Source organism: Salvia splendens, chromosome 7 (assembly GCF_004379255.2).
Source record: "Salvia splendens isolate huo1 chromosome 7, SspV2, whole genome shotgun sequence".
Taxonomy (NCBI): Eukaryota; Viridiplantae; Streptophyta; class Magnoliopsida; order Lamiales; family Lamiaceae; genus Salvia; species Salvia splendens.
Genome location: NC_056038.1, coordinates 12,769,643 through 12,791,954, shown reverse-complemented (window position 1 = coordinate 12,791,954; position 22,312 = coordinate 12,769,643). Strand labels below are relative to the sequence as shown.

The 22,312-nt window shown below is 40.1% G+C and overlaps 1 pseudogene; it reads right to left on the bottom strand.

Annotated features, from left to right (window-relative positions):
- Positions 1 to 6,241: 6,241 nt before the first annotated feature.
- On the bottom strand, positions 6,242 to 11,038 carry LOC121811438 (annotated as a pseudogene).
- Positions 11,039 to 22,312: the final 11,274 nt, after the last annotated feature.

The window sequence follows — 22,312 nt, the reverse complement described above, 5'->3', positions numbered from 1 at the left end:
TCCCGAAGGTACATAACGTGAATGACATAGTTTGACAATTCAAAGGAACTCAAAGAAATTCCTAAACTTGGCATAGCGGAAGCATTTGAGAGTTAGCTACTACTATGTATGAAGACACAATAGCAACCGGATCATTTATTGAATACTGTCTCTGTCCAATGCTCAACATCCTCCGTCCCCCGTCCACACTCAACCTGCACATAGGGAAAACATATGCAGGGGCTGAGTACTTGATGCACTCAGTGAACTCATGCCCGGAATACATTCATCGTTAAGATATGTCAAGCCATCATTGAGTGAAACTCGGGTTTTACTTTAAAAGGCCGAGAAACACTAAATCATTCCTTAAAAGGTGTCTGCAGACACATATCATTATCATCCTCCATCATATACCATATCTGAATCATCATGTGAAACGAGAATGTGGCCACAAACTCGATCACTGGACCGGCCGACCACAAAGGACGGCTCACGATCCCCATCAGTGCACTAGTCCGAGTAGGGACTCACTCCCTAGTCAGACCCGAATTCGTTAACCATCAAAGTCTAGTAGGACATTATCCTAGTAGACAATCAGATAGGCAATTCAAAACATAAAATACGGCATGACATACTATTATAACCGCCCTTATCTCACCATAACATATCATTTCAAATAAAAGAGTTTAAGTAATAAAGCCCACCTCAAAAGCTTAGGATTTCCGTAAAAAGTTCCTCGTTCTGACTTTTAGCGTGCGTGCAAACCACCTTCTCGGAAAATACATAAAATTCATATCAAACTCGGTAACAAAAACCATTTTAGAATGCATGCACTCTAATTAAATCTTTTAATTCGTTTTCTCGGTTTTCATGCATTTTCAGTTATTCGGCGGCCGCCCAAGGCATCGCGTGCGACGCCGGTCGGCCGCTTACGCTCGTTCTTTTCCTCCGTTGGCTCCTCGTATTTTCCATGTCGTCGGAATAATTTCTAAAAATTATTCAAGCGCATGCTTAACTTTTCGTAATTATTTACCGTTGAAAAAGTATCATCTCATACCTAGGTAAATTATTCATTCCTCAAAAAGTCTTCCGGGAATTAATTAAATAATTTCCCCCGATTAAATTTTAATTGATGGCCCAAAGGTTTATTTACTTAGTCTACCTTATTCCTCCAATAATTTAATTAGGAAGCCCAACTACCTTATATCTCCAAAACAACACAAATGGGCCCAACTTTAAAAAGAAAAAAAAGAGGCCCAATCTAAGAAAACTAACATAGCCCATTCTTATCTCACTCTCTATCTCATTTCTTTCTCTCTCTCTCCCCGTTTTCTCTCTCGGCCGACGGAAAACACGCAGCAGCCGCCGCCGCTCTTTACCGGAAGAGCTGCTGCCCGTCGGAAGCTGCTGTCGCCGCCGGGGTGGGGAACGTCGCGACGCCATGCTGCTCGCCCCTCCGTTCGCCGCCGTCGCAGGGCCGCAGGGAAAGAGCCGCGGCCGTCACTCTGCGCCGCCGTCGCCGCCTGCTCCAGCGCCGCTGTTGCCTCTCCGGGGATGAGGAACGTCGCCGTCGTCGCCGTGGGAGGTCCAGCCTCTGACCGTCGGCCAGCACCGGCGAGCGCGGCATGTCCGCCGTCGCCCGTTGCCGGCGGGTGACCTCTTCCCATTCGAAAATTACCCCGAACAACCCCCGAATCAACCCGCAACACGCGTTTTCATCAAAAAGTTAAGTTCTTTCATTAGCGTCGACTACTTACGGCGATCGTTCGGTTGGTTCTACGTCGGTTTCTACTTAACTCGGTTATGGAGGATAATCAAAGCTATATGCATGTAAAGCTTTAAACAAACACATGCTTAATGATAGGAATGGATTATACCTCCAAGAACATTGAAAAGATGGTAGAAAACACAAGGTGGATGGCTCAAGGCTTTCTCCTTCTCCTCGGCACTTCCTCTCGCCGCTTCTTTTCTTTTTCCTTCTTTGATGTGTAATGTGAGGTGTTTAGGTAATGGTTTAAGGATGTAGTGGGTGTCTCTTGAGTTGTGGAAGTAATGGGGGAAGTTAGAGGGGTGGAGGAACCGATTGGTGCGTCATGGGGGAGAAACCGTCGACCATTTTGTGAGAGAGAGGAAGAAGAAAGCTTTTGGGCTTGGAAATTATTGAATCCCATGTTGTTGGGCTCAAATTAAGTACATTTTGGTTTGGGCTCAATTAATTTATTTTTGGTTTGGGTTAAAAGATAAATTGGAAGCCCAAGTTAGTAATATACTATTATTTGGTAGATTTAAAAACAAATGAGAATCCAATTATTTTGTATTTAATTGGACTTCAAATTTATTTTGGGAAAGTCCAAAATAAATTCATACATTATAATTTTTTTTTTCGTATTTTCCCTCGTCAATTAAAAAAAATTCACGGGAACTTTATTAAATTTCGTTATCTTGTCTTCACAACGATTAAAAACGCCCAACGAAAAAATTATAATATTTGGTGTTGTTCCAAATATAATTCCTTCGACCGTTCCTCGATTTACGTGCGTCATCTTCCATAAAAAGTACAGGCGTTACACCTTCTCCCCGGTGGCCATGCTCGAATCGATCCGGATACTGTTGTCTATTGCAGCTTACATGGATTGGGATGTATGGTAGATGGACGTTAAGACTGCGTTCTTGAACGAGAGTCTTGAGGAGACTATCTACATGGAACAACCCGAAGGATATGCCATAAAGGGCAAAGAACACATGGTTTGGAAGCTTAAGAAGTCCATTTATGGCCTCAAGCAAGCATCTAGATCATGGAACTAGTGTTTCGATCAAACTATTCATAAGTTCGGATTCGAAAAGTGCCTAAATGAAAGTTGCATTTATAAGAATGTTGAAAAGGGGAATGTTGTGTTCTTAGTTTTATATGTAGATGACATTCTTCTAATTAGAAATAATAAAAAGATGTTGTCATCAGTACAAACTTGGTTGTCGAACCAGTTTGGGATGAAGGATATGGGAGACGCGGGATACATCAAGGTTCTTAGGAATCGTGAAAAGAGGACATTGTGCTTATCTCAAGAACCTTACATCAATATTGTACTGAGACGCTTTAGCATGCAAGATCCCAAGAAAGGTTTCTTACCTTTTAGACATGGAATCCATCTATCTCAAGAGGTGTGCCCTAAAACGCCATCTGAGATAGAAGAGATGAGAAGGATTCCATATGCTTCGGCAGTTGGAAGTCTCATGTATGCTATGCTTTGTACAAGGCTGGATATTTGCTTTGTTGTTGGCATGGTGGAAAGATATCAGTCGAATCCGGGCCAGAGACAATGGACTGCCGTAAAGAACATACTCAAGTAACTTAAACGGACTAAGGACTATGCTCTAGTTTACAATGCAGCCGAGCTCTGTCCTTTGGGATATATTGACTCAGATTTCCAATCTGATCAAGACTCGAGAAAATCTACTTTTGGATATGTGTTCACTTTAGGAGGTGGAGCCGTAATTTGGAAGAGTATGAAGCAGAAATGCATCGCGGACTCGACCATGGAAGCCGAGTATGTGGCCGCTTCGGAGGCTGCAAAAGAGGTTGTATGGTTCAAGAACTTCCTTATGGATTTAGGTATGGTAACGAATCTGCCCAAGAGCATCACCATTTATTGTGACAATTTTGGTGCTGTGGCAAACTCGAAAGAACCAAGAGCTCATAAAGCGAGCAAACACATAGAGATGAAGTATCATATCATCAGAGATATAGTGCAGAGATGAGACATACAAGTGGTCAAGATTGCGTCAAAGAACAACCTGGCAGATCCCTTTACAAAGGCATTGGCCATGAAACCATTCGAACGCCATGTCGAAGGGATGGGAGTTCGACTCATTCAAGACCTCAACTCGCTTTCAGTATAAGTGGGAGAATTAGACGTGTGCACCTATATTTTGTATACTCTAAAGTTGTTTTGAGTATAAGTGGGGGATTGTTAGAGTTTGTATACTAGAAATCACCTTTCGAGTGATTGAATACTGTAAAACTCTATATGTTATTTTCCAAAGGAATAAAACAGATTATTTTTGTCATAAAGTTGTTATGTTTTACATTTAATGGATGTTTATTGCATATTTAAATGTATAAGCAACATAACAAAGTCTAAGTCTTTGTTTTAGTAGACCGGTTGTGGGCGTCGTCCACTCTAAGGTAACACGGTCAGTTCTGAATAAAGAAAAATAAGAATTTCACAACCTAGATAGGCCTAGACTACCTATCGTGAAAGGTTGCAATGTCAGTTCGCATATTTCTAAGCTTTACTGAAATAAGATGACATTGGTGTGGTATAGCACTGAATTGGATCTAACAGCAAGACGAGTCTTTATGCTATCTACTGAAAGACGAGGTCTTGATAATTAATTTCATAACCAATGTACATTAGCATTGAACATACGGTATTGATTATGCACTACTCTGACTTACCAAAAGGTGCGGGTTTTTCGCAACCCAAGAATCCTGGTATATTGGGTAGTGGTGATTAATATCTAGCGGTACTAGGATTGCTATTATATTGAATCGTGCGCGAGGTGAGTCTCGTTTGATAACATCCACAAGAGGAGCTCGAAACAAGGTTTTATTATTCAGAACCTAGCTAGTTGGAGTTTGATTACTCTATGAATAATAAATAAGCGTTTCTTGCTAAGTCCACTCTTGGAGTTAATGATATGTTAATCAATTAAGTTCATAGCAGACATTGATTAATTAATGGACGTTTCTATCTTAAGCGCGGGAAATTAATGACAAACAAATGGAAACCCAGAATACTTGTAATTTTGAATTTGAAATGGCAGTGCAATATTACTTTTGTAGTGGTTGCTCGTAATATTCCAATATAAGCTTATATTAAATTGTGGGTTCAATTTAGTTAGTAAAAAACTAATTGGGGGAGGTCATATCCAAATTCTTCCATAGATCCCAAACTGGGTCCAATATATGACTAAATATAAATAGGAGAATAAATGAGACAGAAAATACACATTATTTTCTCCAATAATTTTCGTCCCCCTCTCCTTTAAGCATAGGGACGATTTTCAGCTCCCTTCGTGAGCAGTTTCCGTCTTCTTTATTTAAGTCCTAGTTCTCTAGTTAGATTAGCCCACACTAATATTAGATTACAGTTCGGGAACCAGTCAGAAGATCCGTGGTTTAGTACTCAAGATCTTCACGAGGAGAAGACGCGAGCTATCTTCGATTCTTTAGTGAATCAACGAGGTAAATTGACTTGCTCCGTAGAAAGCATGTTTTAGGTATAATTTGTGACTAAAACGTGTTTAAATTCAAGTTATGAGCATGATACATGTGAGAATTACGCGAATAGAATTTGTCTAAATAATATGCTAAATAGATCAGAATTTATGTGATCCGCTTTGAACGCACGCTTCCACTACCAACCCCAACATTTAACAGTCTCATTCGGGTTAAAACCGTTTAAAAATCGATCAAAATCACGTTAAAACTGTTTAAAATTGACGGAATTGTTAGTGTAAGACCAATTGTGATCCGAGTTGAAATGTTTAGGATGCAAAAATTCAATAGATAAAGTATATGACCAAAATCATAAAATGGGCATATGTTCATGACCATTTTTGACCTTTACTCTTTTCTATATTATTCATTTTAACACATATCGTTATTGATTTTCTCAATCAATTGTCAACAATACAAAAGAATATTAAATAGTTATATTTAGAGAGAATACATCGGCCTAACCCATCGAGTTTTGGGTTAGCGCTACTCGGGTTGTGTCATGCGTGTTAATCGAGTAAGAGCTAATTGGATTATTTTGTGGCTATAAATTTACAATCCTAATCCTATAAATTTAGTGAGCTATGGAGATTGACCCGCGAATTTTGGCCTACAACGACATCTCTAATTATTTTAATGAATTTTCAAAAAAGAAGCCATATGGCTTAATAAATTTGACTAATATTGCGCCATTTGGGCTGAGAAACAAGAGCTGATGTAGACTATAAAATTGAGTCCACCATTATATTAAGAAGCCCACGATTTCTGTAATTAGCGCATTGTTAGCGCACGTTGATACAAGTTTTTGCCTTTCTTAAAATTCGAGCTGTGTCAATTGGTAAAAGAAATAATGACGGACGGAGGAGTACATTATACTGATTTTCTTTTTATGTTAGTAAATGGAGTAATAATTATGGTGTGTTTAGCATTTTAGTTTTTGTAGAAATTATAATTACTATATACACACCATTATGTGGAGTAGTATTTTATTTAACATTAACATCCATATATGGTGAAGCAGAAAATACAGAGTATATATAAATAAAATAATACAACACTCAGATTCTTGGCATTGACATAAATTAAGTCTATGTAGTAAATCTCAAGGGATCTGTGGCTGATGAGGATGCTTCTACATTCTTATAAGTACCTGTCCACGTGTAACCATTGTCTGAAATCATTGTAGGCATGCCTTCAAAATCTCCTTCATCTTCAGATTCATATTCATATTCAGCTACAGTTGACATGTTAGACATCTTCATATTTTCGAATTCTGTCACCACTTGTTTCATAGTTGGTCTCATTCTCCCTTTCAAATACAAGCATCTCTGTGCAAGCCTTGCAACTAAATGACCTCTTCCTTCCTACCTTGCTCCAACACTAGAGGATCCAATATCTTGTCAACAGAGTTTCTTAGCATGCATGTAAGAAACCGAGAAGCAAGGCCTTTTTCCTCTTCCTCTTCATCACAAGAAATTGGCGTTTGCCCAGTGAGGAGTTCGACAAGAACCACCCCGAAACTATAAACATCACTCTTTTCTGTGAATTGACTAGATTGGAAATACTCTGGATCTAAATATCCGAAGGTACCTTTAACTAGAGTAGTTAGATGAGTTTGATCTGCAGCAACGGACCTCGAAGTTCCAAAGTCCGATACTTTGACCACATATTTCTCATCTAGAAGGAGATTACTTGACTTGATGTCTCTGTGATAGATAGCTACAGAAGAAGCTGAGTGTAAATACGCCAATGCCCCGGCTATATCTGCTGCAACTTTCAACCGCATGTTCCATGGAAATGGAAATTCATTATTTGGATCATGTATGAGATCATAAAGGGTGCCATTTGGCATGAATTCATACACAAGAAGAGGAACTTCGGTCTCCAAACAACACCCCAATAATTTTACCACATTCCTATGGTTGATCTGTGAAAGTATAGCAACCTCATTTATGAATTGTTCCAATTGGCTCTCCTCAACTAACTTTGACTTTTTTATTGCCACAATTTTACCATCGGATAACATTCCTTTGTAAACAGTGCCTTGCCCTCCCTGTCCAAGGATTCGGTTCTCATTAAAGTGATCAGTGGCTACCTCCAATTCTTTTGCTGGGAAAACTTTTGTTTTCCCAACTGAGCCTTCATTTGTTTGTTGTTGTAAGAGAAGACCACCATTTCTTTTGAAGTATTTTTCTTTAACCAGCTTTTCCCTTCTCCTTTTCAACAGCTTATACAACCAAAAGCACACTGAGACGAGCAGTACAAGTCCTAATCCAGAGCTCATACCTGTACATAGAAGCCGAAAATATTTACTATGACAAATAATACTCTCACGTCCACGAAAAATAGTCTAGACATGCGTTTTAATGAGAAATTAGTAAATATAAGAGAGGAGGAGAAAAAGTGAGTTAAGTATGCGAGCTAGGAGAAACAGTGGGTAGTATAAGAGATGAACTTTTCCTTTTCCATTTTTGGAATGATACTATTTCTTGTGGACATTGCAAAATGGAAAAAAAATGACTATATGTCATGGACGGAGGGAGTAATTTGTTACCTGTCAAGATTATGGTCTTTGTCTTGGATGGTGGCAGCTTAATGCAACGGGTGCCATCTTCCCTCCCATCACCAACGTACCCTTCGAGGCATGAGCAGTGATAAGATCCAGCATCATTGATGCAAATTGAATTTGCAACGCATGTATTAATTGTACTGTCCGCGCATTCATCAATATCTGCTCGTAAAAACATCTAAAATGTCAATCGATCAACGTTTGGAGCAAGATGAAATTTCTTTGAATATGATAAAAACTAAACATTCTATTTATAGTAGCTAAGCTTTAAATCATTTAGTTTCATGTAGGCATTGCAGATAGTTAAAGCATTAGATTGCAAGGTTAAGCAAAAAGCACATAAGATTGTATAAACCATGACATCCTGGGCTAAGGTAAGGATAGCCTTGGTATCCCTTGGAGCAGTTGCAGAGGTAGCCTCTAACTGTATCATCAAAATCAATGCAGACGGTGTTATTCTGACATATATAGTCCGCCGGATTCAGTTGCGCTTCTTTGCAATTCACAGCACCAATCTTCCAGTCTAATGCAACTATAGTGGGTCGATAATTTATGTTTGGATCATCAGTTTGAATCTGTGTTGAGTTATTGAAAATGGGGTATGTTGCTTGATGATAATCATCCTTGGTTCCAGTAAAGGCGTAACTGCAAGAGAAATTGGTACGTGGCCATCGTCCACTGAACTCGCTCAAATTAGCTTCAAGGTAGGAGGTGCCTGCAACCGAATATTTGTTTGTTTATCATTTTGTATCATGTTGGAATATAAGATATACAATTACCTCTGCGAATGGGTGCCCTGCAACAGCCATTGCCGGGCCAATACTCAGCACCCTTAGTTGGACAATATGCTAAATATTCAGTAGCAATTTGATTATTTTTGCAAACAGTTGCACATGTGCTGCCAACAGAAGTTCTATTGGCACGTCGAGTTATACCCACCATTATATCATCGCACCCAATCACGGAGATCCAGCTATCTTCCGACAACGTAAACTGAGTTCCCAACAAGTCAACACTCAAGCTTCGCTCCTCTGTCTTAATGATTCTTCGCTGAGTATCTGACCAATTGTAGCAAGAAAAACCAAGTGTTGGATAGTTCACCCGAACCTGTGATAAATTTAACCGAGTGATTTCTGCCTTGAGAACAAAGAGGTATGCTTTGGGAGGGTTAGTTGACATATCGCAATTAACTTCAAAAGATGGCTCCAAATAGCAATTCTGCCCGACTCCAAACGGAAACGGAATTGACAGTTCCCCACATTGATCCCGGCATCCGTCTCTGGCTATGGAACTGCGAAATACAATTGCTGGCCGAGATAGTGTTAGAAAGTATACCTTTGGTGTACATAGGAATAAACTAAAAGAGGAATACTAACGTTGGCAGCCTCCAACCACGTACGGATTGCCCTCGTATCCTTGCAGGCAGCTGCATTGGTAACCTCTGCTAACGTTAGCAACATCAACACATAGACTCTTGCTATCTTGACATGCGTACGTGGTCGGATTCAGCTTTGCTTGGCTGCAATTCTCAACACCCGCAATCCAGTCCAGCCTCACCACAGGAGGACTCGTTGCTGATGCCCAATTGTCAGTCTGCAATGCAGTTGAGTTATGGAGGTAGAACAACGGATACGAAAATCCGGTTTCATTCGTGTCAGAGACCTCCTGGATAAAGGCGTGGCTGCATGGGAAAAGCTTTCTACGTTGCACTTTTCTGCTCAGGTCTATTAGTTTCGCTCCCACTAAACCAGTCTCTGTCAGAAACATAATAAGCATCAACATCATATTTTCAACAATTTGAAAAACTAGACTTTAAAGACCGAAGGACATTTTGGTCCAAAAAAATTCCAAATAGTGGCAAATATCTTCCAAGGCAATATTACATGAAAGTTGTAGTGATATTTTGAAAGAAGAGGCCACAAACGATATTATAGCAAAGTTTAGGGATTAAAAATATAGTTCTCTCCAATATAAAATTACAAAAATGTCCTTTAATAAAAAAATATTCCATCTGTCTCAAGATAAGCGAGTCATATTCCCTTTTTAAGATGTCCCATTATAAGTGAGTCATTTCATTTTTTAGCAAAAAATATTCTCTTACTTTATTATCCACCTATTTTATTCTCACGTTACTTTTCTGTTTTTCTCTCTCTCTCATACTTTACTCTCTCTAATTAATTCTTTAAATATCAATTCCTTAAATATCATGGACAAAAGAAGTGATTCACTTATCTTGGAACAGAGGGAGTATCAAAAGAACATAAAAGTCATGAAATAGTGCAAAAGTTCTAGCGATATTATATCAATGTATATGTCTGGTGATATTTTTAAAGAATATAGACTACATATGATATTAGTGCAATGTCCTGAGACTAAAATTGTAATTCTCTCGTGTAAAACAATACTCCCTCCGTCCCACTTTAAGAGTCCCGGTTTACAATTTTTGAGTGTCCTACTTTAGGAGTCCCGGTTGAAATATTCCATAAATGGTATTAGGCCCCACATTCCTCTAACATTTTTCTAATCACATTTTATTATAAAACTAATATAAAAAAGTAAGACCCACATTCCACTATCTTTTTTCAACAACTTTCCTTTACATTTCTTAAAATCGGTGCCGAACTCAACCGAGACTCCTAAAGTGGGACGGGGGAGTAATATACTACTAATTGAGAATTACCTCCGACGATTTGAGACTGGCAACAACCACTACCAATGGAAGTAGGATCGAATGGGCAATACCCTGTTTGAGTGTTGATGTGTTCCTCACAAAAGGCAGAGCAACCGCCGTTGTTGTAAGTTCCGTTGGACTGTAGCACAGCGTCGTCGCAGCCAATAGCGATGAGCCTGTTTTTGTACATAGACAGCGAATACAAAGTCCCTGTCAAGTTCACACTCACACTACTATCTTTATATGAATCACCTTCAGACTCATAGCAAACCGAAACCAGATTAGGGTACTTGACCCGAATATAGGTCTCGTTTATTTCAATCAATTGCTTATCAATGATGGAAAGGTACGCCTTTGGAGGGTCTGTGGAAGTGTTGCACCTAATGGTAAAGGACGGGTCGAACGAGCAATTCGACCCGATCCCAAATGGATATGAAATGGCCAAATTCCCGCACATATTTGGGCATCCTGGCTTGGTAACTGGACCACCATATATTGCTGGTAAACGAAGTAGGAAGATGAAATATAAGATTGTACAAATTTGTGGAAGAGTCATAGTGATTAGTGGCTGTATTTGAGATTGATTATCACTTATATATATATATATATATATATATATATATATATATAGAGTTTTGATCTATGCAAACTCATTCTTAATACAAAAATGCAGAACCAAGCATACAAAAGTCATTTTTAGGTAATTGTAAGCTTATTTTTACGTCATTATAGTAAGGATGACATGAAATGATCTTAAGATGACCTCAAACCCAAAGTTTATAATATGACCTAAAACTGCTTTACAATGACCCTCCGTATTTTTGTTTAATTATTGACCATTGGATTATCAAATCTTATGGTCTGGATTTTGTATTGAGATCAAGTTTTGTATTGATCATTTTCCTATATATATATATATATATATATATATATAGGGTTGTGTTAAAGATAGAACCATTCTTAAGTGTAGAACCTAGAACTCTACATATTTCATTCATTGGATGAGGAAAAAATGACGGTCAAGATTAAAAATCATACATATTTGACTATGTTTTCACGACATTCCGGACTCAACATATGAAAAAACTCACATGTTGATGGAAGAATAAATGAAACGAAGAAGAGTCCATGCATGCTTTATTTTTTCACTTCTCTGCATTCACCCATTAATAATAGTTTTGGTTGTAATGGGAAGTTGCTGTGCAAATCAACACCATTGGATTAAACGATTTAACGACCTCCATTTGGCATTTGTTCTACGTTTAAAAATGGTTCTACGTTTAAGAATGGTTCTATCTTGATCACAATCCTATATATATATATATATATATATATAGTTGTATTCAAATCCTTTTTCCATAATTTCTCCTTTCTCTTTCTAAATCTCATGCGTTGATTTATGGTAATCCTATGGCCTAATTATTTGCTGAAATCATTAAATTTAATCCATATTAAATACGTAAAGGGCAATAGAGAGAATCAACAATATGGTTGTTAAGGAAATATCCATGATTTACTCCCTCAAAAATCTTTGCGGTTTTTTTTTCCAATCTCACACTCCAGAATTCTCTCTCTCCCTACTCCTTCTCTTCACGCTTTACTCCCTCAAAAATATTTACCGGCGTTGCTGTGGTCGATGCATGCTCAGGATTATAAACGTCTGCTGTCGGCGTTGTGGCAGTCATCGTTCTCTCGATAATGGAAGAAGGTAATTTTTCTCTTTCCGTTCTTGTTTACGTATCGGAGATGTTAAATTCAATCAACATCAGTTACAGTATTCGTTCGTTGTAGAGCAGACAATTCTTGTTTTGTGTCGTCGTGTCTCACTATGTTTATTTCAAAACATGATTTCCATGTTTTGATAAGGTGGGATTTAGGTTTTCTTCGTTCCCCTAGGGTTGCCCCAATTATGGGGGCTAGGATTGTAGTATATTGTGTGAAACACAAACTCTACGAAGGACCGCGAGTATGATGAAGGTCTTAGTTTTCGTCGTGGCTAGGTTAGTAGTTTAAATCGCTTCGAATAATGCACCAAATATGAATATGTAATGGATATTATTGCATATATAATGCATGATATGTAAACGGCAATGATTAGGTTTAATGAGCCGGTCGTCGTAGCTCACTATGTTTATATGGAAACATGATTTCCAGGTTTTGATATGGTGGGGTTTAGGTTTTCTTCATTCCCCTAGGGTTGCCCAATTCTGGGGCTAGGGTTGTAGTATATTGGGTGAAACATAATCTGTACGAAGGACCGCGAGTATGCCACGTGTGATGTACGTATTATATTATGTAATGGTTGTTTTAGGATCTATAATGCATGATGTACATAATGTACATATTATACTAAATAATGGTTGTTTTAGGTTCAGTAATGGTCGAGACATGAGTTGTAATGTATATGTTTGCTGAGCCATTTTTATTTTCGTTTTTGTACAGTGGTGGTTGTACCTGATTGTTCTCTTGAGTTGAAGCATGTCGTCGGTCAGAAATTCTAATCCCTAGAGATGGACGATGTTACAACCTCGTATTATTTTGTATGCAATAGGGAAGACAAGAAGAATTCGAACGAGGATGACCAATTGAATGCACGAGTTTCACTCATTCATCTAGGGTTCAGATATCATCTCGGCTAGGAAGTAGTTTTTACCGATACACATAATGTACATATATTATTCTGTAATGACTTTTTTTTCAGTAATGGACGATTTATGATTTGTAATGTAAATGTTTGCTGAGCACGTTTCATGTATTCCCCAAGGGTTTAGCAATCCTTGGGGCTAGGTTGTAGTTTGTATTAAGTTACAAAACCGCCGCCAAAGTCCACGTGTTTCATTCATTCATCTAGGGTTTATATATCATCTCGGGTAGGGAAGTAGTTTTTAGTGATACCCATAATGTACATATATTACTCTATAATGGGTTTTTTAGTTTCTGTAATGAACCATTTATGATATATAATGTAAATGTTGGATGAGATGTTTTTTGGTGATTTTATACAGTGGTGATTGTACCCATGTACACAAGCAGTCAATTAATGCATAATACTTGGTAAATAATGTATAATACTTGATAAATAGTGTACAAAAGCAATGAAATAATGCACAAAGAAATATGACTTTCACCCATTCACCTATGTACACAGCGGTCAAATAATGCATAATGTGTGATACATAATGTATACTACTAGTTTAATAATGTACAGATTCGTCTTCATCCATCTGCTTTCTCAGTATTTATCAGCGATTTTTTTCACTTCATTGTTCCTGAATCTCAGTTGCTTCGCTGCTGTCCAACATACAACATCAGAACATTATTTAAATAGGAAGCTATCAATATTGTGTCACATTTTCATTAAATAATGCATCATTCACCCATTGACACAAGGAGTCAATTAATGCATAATACTTGATAAATAATGTATAATACTTGATAAATAGTGTACAGAAGCAATGGAATAATGCACAAAGAAATATGACTTTCACACATTCACCTATGGACACAGCAGTCAAATAATGCATAATGTTCGACACGTAATGTATACTACTAGTTTAATAATGTACAGATTCAATCAAATAATGCACTAAGGAATATTATACAAGCAGATTCGGGAGTTCTGGTTTTCACACATTCACTCATGTACACAACAGTCACATAATGCCTTATACTTGATAAATAATGTACAATACTTGATACCTAGTGTACAGAAGCAATCAAATAATGCACAAAGGAATATGACTTTCACCATTCACCTATGTACACAAGCAGTCCCATAATGCCTAATAAATGGTAAATAATGTAAACTACTAGCTAAATAATGTATAGATTCAATCAAATAATGCACATTGGTATATTGCATTCAACATTTCACCCACATCACTCAGCAAGCATTCAAATAATGCCAAATACTTGACAAATAATGTAAACTACTACATAAATAATGAAAGAAACAGGATATGTAATGCATAGAAATAGTAACATAATGTTCAGATTCAATCAAATAATGAACATACAAATTTTGTATTCATCTTTCACCAATGCACTATCAGCAGTCACATGATGCATAAAACAGAATATGTAATGCATAGATATAGCTACGTAATATACAGATTCAACCAAGTAATGAACATACAAATACTGCATTCACTCTTTGACCAATGTACAACTGCAATCACATGATGCATAAAACAAATTATATAATGCATATATACAACTACGTAATGTACAGATCCAATCAATTAATGAACATACAAATACTACATTCACCCATTGAATATACAGTTGCAATCACCCAGTAATTCGACATGCTACTCAAATAGAATGCTCACCTTCAAATTGCGATTGTTGTGAAGTTGAAGCACGTCCTGTTTTCGTCATTATAAATCTGGGAAACGAACAGAGAAATCAGACCCCTACTAGATTTCATCCATAAAACGGGTAAACAAACATTTGTAACCCACAAAATAATTACAAAACCAATTAGCGAGCCAACCCTAACCACAAAGAAGTAAGATTTTGAAAATATCCTTTTTTGGGAGAAACAGACGTGGATGAATGTTGGACAGGGAAACAGACGACGAACGACGTTCGGTGGAGATTGTCCGTGGCGGCTAGGGTTTTGAAAGTGGCTGGAAGTGGAGGAGACGAATTGCGTTGATGTATTGAGGGGAGAGAGATTTGGCGTGAGAAATGAGCAGAGAAGATGGAAGGTCGTGGCTAAATCACGCTTGAATTTCGGACCTGCCGTTTTTGGGCGGTTTTAACAATGTACATTTACCAATTTGCCCACATAATGCACGAAATGGCCCTAATAATGCACAGGCGGAATCATAAGTAGGCTTCTAATCCAGATCGTCCAACCATCAAATCTAACGGTTCCAATTAAAAAGGAACTTAATCTTAGGGGGGAAATGGAGATTAACACTACCTATATGTATATATATATATATATATATATATATATATATATATATATATATAGGGGTGCATTATAACGATAACCCCAATTTCCGTAATAACCCTATAACTAAATTTGGACCACACATTTTTAAAATCACGTGGTCTAGATTCAAACTTAGATTTACTTCATAAAAAAAGCGCGGGGGTAAATATGTCATTTCGCTCATGATAAAATTTACGTATCCAAATTTCGCTCATTTAATTTCTGAATTTCGCTCATTTTATCATTTTATCAGTCAGTCAAAAGTATCATTTTATTAACTCAGAGTATCATTCTATCCGGCAAAACTATCATTCTATGCAATAACCTAACATATATCATTTTATCATTTTATCAGTCAGTCAAAAATATCATTTTATCAACTCAGAGTATCATTCTATTCGGCAAAACTATCATTCTATGAAATAAACCTATCATTTTATCACAAAGCAGTAAACGTATCATTTTATCAACTCAGAGTATCATTTTTATAAGGTTACTGTCATTTTATCCGCTTAGATTATCATTTTATCAGGTAAAAGTATCATTTTATTAAACAAAAATGTCATTTTATATACCAAAAATACATGTCATTCTATCGGCTGAAAGTATCATTCTACCCGGCAAAACTATCATTCTATCGGCTGAAAGTATCATTCTATCCCGCAAAACTATCATTTTATCAGTTTTCTGTCATTTTGTCACGTTAAAGTATCATTTTATCAGCTTATATACAATTTCTTCAGCTAAACTATCATTTTTATAAGCTAACTGTCATTTTATCCGCTTAGATTATCATTTTATCAGGTAAAAGTATCATTTTATTAAACAAAAATGTCATTTTATACACCAAAAATACCTATCATTCTATCGGCTGAAAGTATCATTCTACCCGGCAAAACTATCATTCTATCGGCTGAAAGTATCATTCTATCCGGCAAAACTATCATTTTATCAGTTTTATGTCATTTTGTCACGTTAAAGTATCATTTTATCAGCTTATATGCAATTTCTTCAGCTAAACTATCATTTTTATAAGCTAACTGTCATTTTATCCGCTTAGATTATCATTTTATCAGGTAAAAATATCATTTTATTAAACAAAAATGACATTTTATACACCAAAAATACCTATCATTCTATCTGCTGAAAGTATCATTCTACCCGGCAAAACTATCATTCTATCGGCTGAAAGTATCATTCTATCCGGCAAAACTATCATTTTATCAGTTTTATGTCATTTTGGCACGTTAAAGTATCATTTTATCAGCTTATATGCAATTTCTTCAGCTAAACTATCATTTTTATAAGCTTACTGTCATTTTATCCGCTTAGATTATCATTTTATCAGGTAAAAGTATCATTTTATTAAACTATCATTCTATGCAATAAACCTAACATATATATTATTTTATCAGTCAAAAGTATCATTTTATCAACTCAGAGTATCATTCTATCCGGCAAAACTATCATTCTATGCAATAAACCTAACATATATCATTTTATCAGTCAAAAGTATCATTTTATCAACTCAGAGTATCATTCTATCCGGCAAAACTATCATTCTATGCAATAAACCTAACATATATCATTTTATCATTTTATTAGTTAAAAGTATCATTTTAATAACTCAGAGTATCATTCTATCCGGCAAAACTATCATTCTATGCAATAAACCTAACATATATCATTTTATCAGTCAAAAGTATCATTTTATCAACTCAGAGTATCATTCTATCCGGCAAAACTATCATTCTATGTCATAAACCTAACATATATCATTTTATCATTTTATCAGCCAAAAGTATCATTTTATCAACTCAGAGTATCATTCTATCCGGCAAAACTATCATTCTATGCAATAAACCTAACATATATCATTTTATCAGTCAAAAGTATCATTTTATCAACTCAGAGTATCATTCTATCCGGCAAAACTATCATTCTATGTCATAAACCTAACATATATCATTTTATCATTTTACGTGATATTTGGCGAAATTCAGAAATTAAATGAGGGAAATGACATATTTACCCCCGCGCTTTTTTTTATGAAGTAAATTGTTAAGGAGAAACTCCTCAACTTCGATCAACTCCTTCGAGAAGTCGCGAGTTCCTTTGCTCGACGATCAACTTCGAGAGGAATTAGGGTTTAACGATAAAAGAGAAAGATAGCGTAAAAATATTTTATTCCTTCATGCTGAAATAAAATACACGCCTTTTATATCTAAGGACCCTAGGGTTGATTCGACCTACGATCCGGGAAAGAATCAACGAAGAAAACCCGGAAAGGAGCTTAAAGCCCGCTCAACTCGAAATATTCAATAATTAAATAAAAGACATCAAAATAAGGCAACAAATTAAAATAATAATTAAGCTAAAATAAAACTAGACTATTCTCCTGCCCGTGGAGAAATCAGCGAGGTGATCCGGCGGCCGTCTCTGGCGGCGCGGGCGATCCTTCCCGATCGTCCTCTCCGGCTCCTTGGCGACCTTCTCTGACGTGTCGAAGTCCAGCTCTTCCACCAGTGGCTCTGCCCCCGTCTCCTTAAGGCGAGCAGAGGGTTGCACCGTATCAACTCCTCCCCCCTTAACAACCTCCTTGTCCACAAGGAGCAGCCCCGGGAACCACCTCTGCACCATCGTCAAAGGCTCCCAGGTCGGGGTGGTTCCTCCGTCATCCTCCCATTCCACTAACACCTCGTCAACGGCCGCTCCGTCGCTCAACACAACCCGACGATCCAAGATTTGTCTAGGCTGGACCACCGGTTTGCCCCGTGCAAACGCCGACGGAAATTCCGCTGTGCCGCGAAGCCCACTTTCCACAAATGGTTTCAATAAGCTCACATGGAAGACATTATGCACCCTACTCCCTTCCGGCAGCTTTAAACGATACGCTACCTGGCCGATTCGTTCCAATATTTCGAACGGGCCGTAAAAACGCCTTGCCAATTTAGTAGATAACGGACGTGCCACGGAGTGCTGCCTGTATAACTGCAACTTTAACAACACTCGGTCCCCGACCGCAAACTCTACGTCTCTGCGATGCTTATTCGCGGTTGCTCGCATCCGTTGTTGAGAACGCTCCAAATTTTTTCTCAACATCACAATTAGCTCCCCACGTTGCCTAATCATCACTGCGACATCAGGGGGGGTGGCGGCCGACGGTGGGGCCGCAATCAAGGATGGTGGCTCCCTGCCATAGAGGGCATGGAATGGAGACGTCCCCAACCCTTCGTGATAGAAGCAATTCAAGGCCAGCTCCGCCCACGGGAGGAAATTCGCCCACTTGGATGGTTTGTCTGCGGTGAAAGCCCTCAAGTACTGTTCCAGGCCCCGGTTACGCACCTCTGTTTGGCCATCGGTCTGCGGGTGGTAGGCGGTTGAAAAATGGAGCTTCGTGCCGCTCAGACGCAACATCTCTTCCCAAACCGCATTCAAGAACACCGGGTCACGGTCGGATACCAACGTTTTCGGAAACCCGTGATGCTTTACCACCGTATCTATGAAGATCGAAGCCACCTTCAACGCATTATAAGTACTCGGCAACGGGGCAAAGTGTGCGTACTTGGTGAGACGGTCAACCGCCACTAAAATGGCCGTGTGGCCCCGAGATTGAGGTAGGCCGGTGATGAAATCCATCGACACATCTTCCCAAACCCGAGATGGGATTGGTAAGGGCTGCAACAACCCTGCCGGCTTCTGCGTAGAATATTTCGTCGTTTGACAATCATAACATGCATTCACAAATTGCTTCACCTCCTTCCGCATACCTTTCCAATAAAAAACTGCCGCCAGTCGCTTGAAGGTGCGATCCACCCCTGGATGACCCGCAGTCGGCGCGGCGTGATACTCCTGCAGCAGCTGACTCTTCACCGAAGAGTCCCGGCTAATGTAGATGCGCCGTTTGAAGTATATCAGCCCCTCCGAAATGGACACGTCCGGGTCCGCCGTTCCCAACTTAAGCGCTGTCTGGAGCTTTATCATATCCGCGGTATTCTGTACCTCCTCGCGCAGAATATCCAACAGCGCAGGCACCGGGCTAGAGAACGCTACCAGCAATCGCGCGGCCTCCGCGTGGTCGCCGTCCCTAGGTTGTTCATCGCCCCTGTCTCGCGACGCGTGCGGCTCCTCCACATCTCTCCTTGATAACGCATCAGCCACTCTGTTCGAGGTGCCCGTCTTGTATTCAATTCGGAATTTATAGCCCATCAACTTTCGGGCATAGAACTGTTGGTCCGGCGTCTGGATTATTTGTTGCAATAGCTCTTTCAAACTTTTTTGATCACTCCGAATCACAAATTCCCGGCCCAACAAATATTGACGCCATTTCTGAACCGCCTCTACAATAGCGTAGAGCTCTTTGTGATAAGTGGAAGATATGCGTCGCTTCAGGCCCAATTTTTTACTGAAGAAAGCCAAGGGGTGTCCATCTTGCAGCAACACTGCCCCTATACCGAAGTCCGACGCATCTGTTTCCAAGTAAAAAGTCCTCGAAAAATCTGGTAGGCAGAGGACCGGTGCCGATGACATTGCCGCCTTTAAAGCTTCAAAACTCTCCCCCGCTGCCGGAGACCACACGAAAGCATCCTTCTTCAACAGTTCCGTAAGCGGACCCGCGATGGACGCATAATGCTCAACAAAACGGCGGTAGTACCCCGTCAGACCCAAGAAGCCCCGCAGCTGCTTGACAGTCGTAGGGACCGGCCACGACTTCATAGCCTCAATTTTGGAAGAATCCGCCTTGAGATGGCCATCAGTAATGATATGGCCCAAGTACTCGACTGTGGTACACGCAAAGGTGCACTTCGAAAGCTTCACAAAAAATTGATTTGCTCCAAGAATAGATAATACCTCGTTCAGATGGCGCACATGAGCCGGCAACGTCGGGCTGTAAATCAGGATATCGTCGAAAAAAACGATTACAAATTGGCCCAAGAAAGGCCTGAAGAGGGTGTTCATGGCAGCCTGGAACGTAGACGGGGCGTTGGTTAGCCCAAATGGCATAACCAAGAACTCAAAATGCCCGTCGTGAGTCCGAAAAGCCGTCTTATAGACATCGCCTTCGCACATTCGGATCTGGTGGTAACCCGATCTCAGATCTAATTTTGTGAAAAATCGGGCCGAACCCAGTTCGTCAAATAACTCATCTGTGGTCGGGATCGGAAAGTTATCTGGCACTGTAGCTGCATTCAAAGCTCTGTAATCAATGCAAAATCGAAACGAGCCGTCCTTCTTTCGTATAAGCAACACCGGCGACGAGAAGGGACTCTGGCTCGGGCGAATGATACCCGATTCAAGCATCTCTTTGACCTGACGTTCGATCTCTATTTTCTGGAAGTCCGGATACCTGTACGGGCGGACGTTTACTGGCTTTGTTTGTGGAAGCAAGTGAATCTTGTGATCAAAAATGCGCTTCGGGGGCATCCCCGAGGGCAGCCCAAATACCCCGCTGTGCGATCCCAAAACTGCCAGAATTTCATCCGGGAGGTCCACCGGGAAAGAGGGTGCTTCTGCCGATGCGGCGTCGAGCCCCTGTTGGCGTGGCAGATGCACCATCTCGAACACTTCCCCGTCGCCCTGCAATGTGAGTAAGGTGGAAAACTGCCGCAGAGAGACAGTTTGGGCGACCGGCGGCACCAAGGTCAGGCGAATAAGCTCGCCATTCCTCATAAACTCCAACGTATCGGTGTCGAAATCGTTGGTTACGCGGAGGAGAGACTTCAGCCATGCTCTCCCCAGAATAATGTCCGGGCCATGCACCGGCAGAATGTGCAGATCCACTAGAAACACATGCTGCTGAACGACGATCCGTGTTTGCTTACTAACCCACGAACATAGTAGCGATTCGCCATTGCCAACATACACTCTGAAAGGGCGAATTTTCTGTAGCGAGAGGGCCAGTCGCTCAGCCACCCGAGGATGGAGAAAGTCGTGGGAACTCCCCGTGTCCACTAGGATACGAACTTCCATTGATCCCACTGACCCGACTAGCTCAATCGCGTCCTCCTTCTGACGGCCCTCCATAGCATAGATATGAGATATGTCTGCCGTCACCATCTGTGTATCCTGAGGAGTCTCATCCTCGTCATTATCACCCTCCGAATCTCCATCCGCGCCCATGTACACCAAGAACCGACCCCGGCAATTGTGGCCCACTACCCACTTCTCTGGGCACCACCAACACAGTCCCAAGCGCGTTCTCTCCGCCTTCTCTGCCTGCGTCAACCGAATAACAGGCAGTTTCGCGAACTCGGAAAATTTCTGCTGCGGGGGTCGCGATACCTGCTGCTGGGGCGGCGGCAGGGCTAACTGTGAAGGCTGGCCGACCTGTCTGTTCTCGTAACGACCCCCAGATCGACGCTGAAAGCCCGCTGGTGCCGACGGTCGCTCGAGGCAGCTGTCACACTCCACCGCCAGAGCCATAGCTGCTGCCACCGACGACGGATGCTGAAGACGCACTTGATTCTTCACTGGTTGCGTCAGTCCCTCTATATAAATTGGTAGAAGGATGAACTCAGGCACCCCTCTCACCCGGTTAAGCATGGTTTCGAAAGTAGTATTATAATCCGCTAGAGACCCCGTCTGACACAACTTCGCAATTAATCCAATAAAATTTTGAAAACACTGTGGGTCAAAGCGTCGTCGCACATCTTCCAAGAACTCTGTCCACGTCACATTCGGATTGTTATCTCGGTAGTTAAATATCCACTCCGAAGCCGGACCCTCAAACATCATGACCACGTAATGCAACCTGTGCTCCTCCGGTGTGCCCATGTGGTCAAAGTAATACTGAACCCTCGAAATCCAATTAACTGCCTCCGAACCAGTGAAACGAGGCGGCTTCATCTTCTCATAGCGCGGTTTATCGTA